The sequence below is a fragment of the Lygodium microphyllum genome, chromosome 13 (assembly GCF_053477565.2).
Source record: "Lygodium microphyllum isolate KBCC chromosome 13, Lygodium_microphyllum_v1.1.10, whole genome shotgun sequence".
In the NCBI taxonomy this organism is placed as follows: domain Eukaryota; kingdom Viridiplantae; phylum Streptophyta; class Polypodiopsida; order Schizaeales; family Lygodiaceae; genus Lygodium; species Lygodium microphyllum.
This window is the reverse complement of record NC_141147.1, coordinates 98720441-98726251: the sequence shown is the minus strand read 5'-3', so window position 1 is coordinate 98726251 and position 5811 is coordinate 98720441.

Below are 5811 nucleotides of genomic sequence, written 5' to 3'. Positions count from 1 at the left end.
TTGAAATCAGGTGGAATAGATCGACTCTAGTGGATCTTGTTGCAATGGTTGTGTTGGTTGTTCTCGACTCCCTAAATCCTAGCAAAGTGAGTTCTTGTGCCGTTAAGCCAGTTGAGAATAGGTGAGCATGTCACTCCTCTAGTCCCAAGCCGGTGCTAGTTCTGGGTGCCTTGTCATGTAGTCCATGCTATAGAGCCCTCCTTGCCACTTCTAATTTTCTCTTGAGTTGTTCTGTTGTCTCCTCTCCTCTTGGCTGTGTGACATTCAACATTGTTCATAAGAATACACATTGTTGCTCCAGCATTCTTGTCTCAACAATGGCTTTGCTTTCTGCTAGGAGATGCTCACTCTCAACATGTGCAAGCTTGTAGACCAAGTTTCTGACTTGATCTTCATTTTTGGCCACCCATTCTTCTCCTCTTTCTTTCATCTACTCTAACCCTTGGTTTGGATACTGGGCTAGAGTGGTAATGACTTGCTCTTCCTCTTGCCATAGTGTAATCATTTGTTCGAGCTTGTGGTTTTTTCTCATTACCCGCTCTTTAAGTATGCATTGCTCATAAAGAACTGGCTGCAGCTAGTTGTGCAACTTGACTAGTTTTCTCTTGTTCTCCTCATCGCTTGGTTCCACACATCTTGCAATTCTTTTGTAGCATGTTCTTTCTGCCTCTTCAACTCCTTTATTTCTAATTCTAGGCGCTTATTTTCACAAGAGTGGAAGGTGCTTATTTTCGTGGGAGTTGAAGGTGCATATTTTTTCCAAGGAGATGTGATCTTCCCTCTCTTCCTCATATAGCTCCTTGAGACTCTTCTCTCCCTCTCTTGCCTTTAGGATCTCTTTTAATGAAATAATTTCCCTATTAATGATTGTCATCACTCTTGCTTGCTCCATCCTATAGTCTACCAATGCAGCCTTTTCTTTTTTCGAGCTCAGGGCAAGGGTGGCCTTTTTGTCCTCAGTTGCCTTGTGGAGTTGGTTCTGAAATTCTTTCACCAATTCATCTCGATCTTTGTTATGGCGCATGGCCAAAGGTATTGAAGTGGTTGAGACTTCCAAGCAGGGTACCTTTGACCCTTGGCATGACTCGACATCAGTTAACTGGTCCCTTGGTTCCTACAAGAGGGGCTCCTTTGTTGGGTGCAGGTACAACCTCTTTTGTACCTTGTTGACTAGGTACTGCACCTAGGCTATGAGGTTGCTTTCATTGACTATTCCCTTTGCAGCACCCTATGTTGGGGGGTGATCGTTGGTGTGGCCAAGACTGGTGGGATGGGGTGCATTGGGATTTTGCCCTTGCCTTCCACCATCGGTCTAGGTCCAGCTTCCTCCACTGCTTCTCACTTGTACTCGACACATCCCCCCCACTGGGCTCATCATCGCCAATTCTTGAGATTGGGAGGGTTTCTCCATGCATCTTTGAATGGCAAGAGCAATCTCCTCTTCTTCTTGTTTTCTCAATGTTTCCTCCTGCTCCTCTTGCCTCCTTCGGTGCTCTTCTTCTAGTCTTTTTAACACCTCTTCTACCCTTTGTAGCTTTGTGTTCTCCTCAATGGAGAAGTGAGCCTTCTGTATAGGGATATTGAGGATAATCTTCCTTCTTCCCCCTTGGCTTGAGCGCTCTGATTCTTGTTGCTCATTAACTGTTCTTTCAATTGAGGCTTCTTGGTGTTGAGGTGGTTGGTCATGCCCCTCCTCATTAATGACTCTTGCAGCATCGTCATATTTCTTTTCATGAGTTTCTTCTCTCTCTTATTCTCCTCCTAAGATTGAGATGGTCGAGCTCACTAGGGTGGGGGAGTGGTACTCCTCATGAATTGGTGATGGCTCTTGGTGAGCTAGTGATGGCTTTGGGGTTTCCTCCACCACCTCTATCTGTACCTCCGTGTAGTGCTTCCTAGATTATGGCTGTTAGTACTTCTCCAAAGCCTATGGTTGAGGCCTTGGAGGTGGGTTTCTTCCTGTAGTGATCGCCGAGGATCTCTTCCTACCACCCTTGGTGCTGCAATTAGCACCCTTTTCGAGGCCTATATCATTTTCCAGATGTAGGCATTCTAGTTCAACTCATCCGGGCATTGACTGCAAGGCTTTCTAGCAAGGGCACCCCGATCCTACTCATAAGAGCATTGTATCTTTGGATCGAAAATAGTGTGTGGATCATCTTAGCCTTCAACCAAATGGTGGGATCTAGGATATCTACTAGGCTAATGCCGTCATTGGTGTAGACCCTTCTCTTGTCCATCCCTAGCATTCCATACACATCCCTCTTGGGTCTTCTTTCTAGCTTCTCTACTAGCCCCATTTCCTTTTCTACAATTTCTGGGCTAAGGGGGACTACCACACTTCTAGAAATCTCGCCTTGCCTAACAGTCATTGTGCCAATATTCCTTTGGACATCAAAGGTCCTTAGGAATTCAGTGTACTTGCTGTGGTCTATGTCTTATCCCACCTTCTCCACATACTTGGTAAAGTTGCATTGTTCCACCATTTGGGCCACTACCTCTTCGATTGGCACCACTCCTTTGAGGTTGTGGACGTTGTGATACTTTAATTGGTCGAATGCCGCCCTGATTTCCATGGCTAGTCAATATCTTCTATGCTCCTCCTCCAAAAAGGGAAGCATGTTGGCTTTATGATGTCCTGCCATTTAGGTTCCTATCGCCACACATCATCTGCACTTAGTTCTCTTTAAAGGATGTCGCTTGCACAAAAAGTAAGCTGACTAGAAAGATCAGTGTTTGAAAGTAAAAACTCTCATACAATGAGGAATATAACCCACACAAATCTGCAAGTTAAGAATTCGCATACCAATCAATCCATACCTTCATTCTTTTCTTGTAAAATTCAATTCCCATTTGAGTTTTCATCCATTACCCCCCCCCCTTCCCTTGTGAAAATCCTTCCCAGGATTGTGGGAAGCAAGGTGTATGGGACTTCAACATATGTGTGGTGTGTCTTACTATCTCAAGAACTAGTTGTAAAACTTGGAGTTATATTCGAGGGTTGCATAACGGTCCAAATCCTGTTGATGAATCCCTACTTGTGTGATGTACATCAATACGTTAGTCACAAGAGGTCACCTGCGTTGAGTCGACTTGCAAGGTGAAGTTCCTCCTTTGTTAGAATCAGGGGCAACATTGTACATGAAGAATGGAGCCGATATAGAGTGCACCCCTTGGGAATTAATGGAGTCCAAAGACAATAAATGTAGAGCAAGGAGATGATTGAGCTGGGGAGGAGCCTCTTGCTGCATCCTAGAACTCCTTCATGGTACAACATTTGTGCAAAAGTTCTCTGGATTGATCATCATGATCTACATCATGCAGAGGTCAATCTGTTTGTATCATAAGCTACTGTAGTATTGCAGTTAGGCAGAGCTATCAAAATCTTTTTGCAACCTACCTTCCAGTCGAAGATGGTGGATCTGAAGATGCCCCTTCCCAGATACGTGCTGCAAAAAACCAAATTCTATCTATGAGCCTCATTAAAGGCCTTGCCATCCTTGTGGTCATGTTTGATGTTATTGCATCATATGCATCTGCAACAAAGGCTTCTCTTACCAAACTCCAATAAGTTGTAGATGGACAAGTAATCTTCACTTGTTCTTCCACCCTTGACATCTTTAGCTTTAGCTCCCTCATACTTTTGATTAACTCGCCACTTAACAAAAGTGGACATGAACATAAATGAGGCAGATTGGAGGACCAAATGGGTGCTAGAAAAATATTCATTAATTTGGAAGTTTGAAATTCATCTTAGACACTGAAATCTTTAAATAGTGTTCTAGACATTTAGAACCATAAGAGAATATACAAGAACATACAAATTTGCTGAAACATAGGAATTTAACACAGCTATAACTTATGCACAATTTCCATAAATCATAACCAAAATCATTCGTGATCGTTTAATTCATAATCAACAACTTCAATAATCATGGAAACAAAACACGACGATAAAGATCAACCACATCAGCAACTAGCAATCCTGCATTTTTAGTTTCATTCATCTGATATCAAAAGATGCAACTGCGTGAATTCAAGACAAATGGATGTATTTCAAGTAAAGATATCATATGCCATATAAGGTCATTTTTACATATGCTGATCTCACATGACTACATGCATACAAAGACTAAGGTATGAAATAGCATTATACGGTGGAATTCAAGCCCTAACACTTGGCACATCCCAATGGATGAGTAGGACAGTTAGGATGACCGAACTAACAAGTAACTAAGTAACATGTAACATGACCCAAAGAACATAGTTATGCCTTGCCAGAGGCTCTTCACCCCTTAACAAGCCACATTGAGCAGCAATGAGTAGAGCCCCTCTAGGATACTCAAAGCCCTTTGTTGCGATTGCATAACCAATTCTAAGTGCCAATAAAGACAATATAGTAACTATTAAGAGCCAAAAAAGAACTAACAAGTGTAACAAACTAAAATGAGATAGGAACATAAACAACAATGTCTCTACATGAAGACATTCAAACTCCTAAATGCAGACTAGCATGATCTACATTTAAATCATTTCCAAACAACATGAAACTCTTCATGAACTTCACTAACCACTTCTTGAACTACATCACTATCATCAACTACATGAAAATTCTTCTGTTTTTGTAGCAAAGTGGCTACATAATCTTCACTATGCCTCTTTGCTTCCAAAGCATTCTACAACTTCAATTCCAATTGTTGACACTTAACCTCCAACATAAACACCTTCTAAACCAATGCTTCTTTCTCATGACAGTCAACATCCTGTTGCTTTGACACAAATACATCTTTAAACATAGTACAAGGTCTAGAAACCAAGACATCCAAATTCTATGCCACCTTTTGCCATGCTTCTTTCACCTCCAAGAGCAAAGTATCATGAATATCTTGGTATTCATATTTAAGCACTATGGATGCATCAACATCCACCTCCAAATTCTACAGTACCTGATGTTCAACCACTTTCAAAGGATTAAATCTTTCCAACAATAATTGATGATCAACCTGCAACTTCACATGTATATCCATAAATTGTTGCAATTCATCCAAACACTTTGACCTAAGCTCTTCAGTCCATTTTTCAAACAAAAGCATAGAAATCTTATTATGATCTATAACCTGTTGTAGCTCTACAATCTTAGCATAATGTTGTGATAGTAATGCATCATAATCAACTTTTTTCTACTACAACTACTGAGACAACACCTCAAACTTCATCTTCTGTGCCTGCAAGTGATCCTACAATTTTGTAGCTTCTACTACAATTCCTGAATTGGCCTGCTCATATTGCTTAAAGTCCATCATAACGTTTTGCATCACAACCATAGCATTTGCCATATTACTAACTACAAACTCATCTACCCTTCACCGAACTGATTGAACCGAAACAAATGGAACATCAGACCTATGAGTAGTCCCAAAGTCTCCCCCAATGGACTCTTCACAGAAACATAAGCATCATCAAAAACATTTGGTGGTTTATCCTCAGACGAATGAGGCCTACCACGAAGCCAAATTCTTCCAATCTTTTGCTTCTTCTTCACTAGAGTCACATGATCTAAAGATTGCAAAGCATTAGTTTTATCCTTTTTTTCCACATCCATCACATTATCAAAATCCACATGCTTCCCATGCTCTTTAACAAATTCCAAAGCAACCTTCCTAGAATAGGTCTCTTGATACCCTGCCTGAGTCAAGTCCTTATAGATTGCATACTTCTCTTTATCACTCCCAAGAAGAGCATTAATATCCTCACTATCTTTACCATGGCTATTATCCAAAATCTGGTGCCAGATCGGATGCTGTACGCTCG